The sequence below is a fragment of the Morone saxatilis genome, unplaced genomic scaffold (genome assembly GCF_004916995.1).
Source record: "Morone saxatilis isolate NCDOM2014 unplaced genomic scaffold, NCSU_SB_2.0 Contig11, whole genome shotgun sequence".
Classification (NCBI taxonomy): domain Eukaryota; kingdom Metazoa; phylum Chordata; class Actinopteri; family Moronidae; genus Morone; species Morone saxatilis.
In genome coordinates, this window is record NW_023339663.1 from 7,225,553 (window position 1) to 7,225,760 (window position 208).

At 32.2% G+C, this 208-nt stretch overlaps 1 protein-coding gene across 1 annotated transcript in view; it reads right to left on the reverse strand.

Moving 5' to 3' along the window:
• uacab (uveal autoantigen with coiled-coil domains and ankyrin repeats b) overlaps nt 1-208 on the reverse strand; it is a gene marked incomplete at its 3' end in the record, with an annotated part of 40,345 nt that overhangs the window by 11,442 nt on the left and 28,695 nt on the right.

Consider the following 208-nt stretch of genomic DNA (forward strand, 5'->3'; position numbering starts at 1 on the left):
GCCCTGACCAACCAGTTTCCAGCAACAAGGATTCAGACCTGATTTTTATTTGGAAACATCGAGTCAATTGAGTTTGGTGGGGCATTGCTGGAACAAACTTGTGTACATTACCAATATGTTATTTGAAAGACAAAATAAATATAGACATATTCTACTTTTGTATTTAATATTCGAATTTCTTGAAACTAGTATAATCAAATCAAAAATC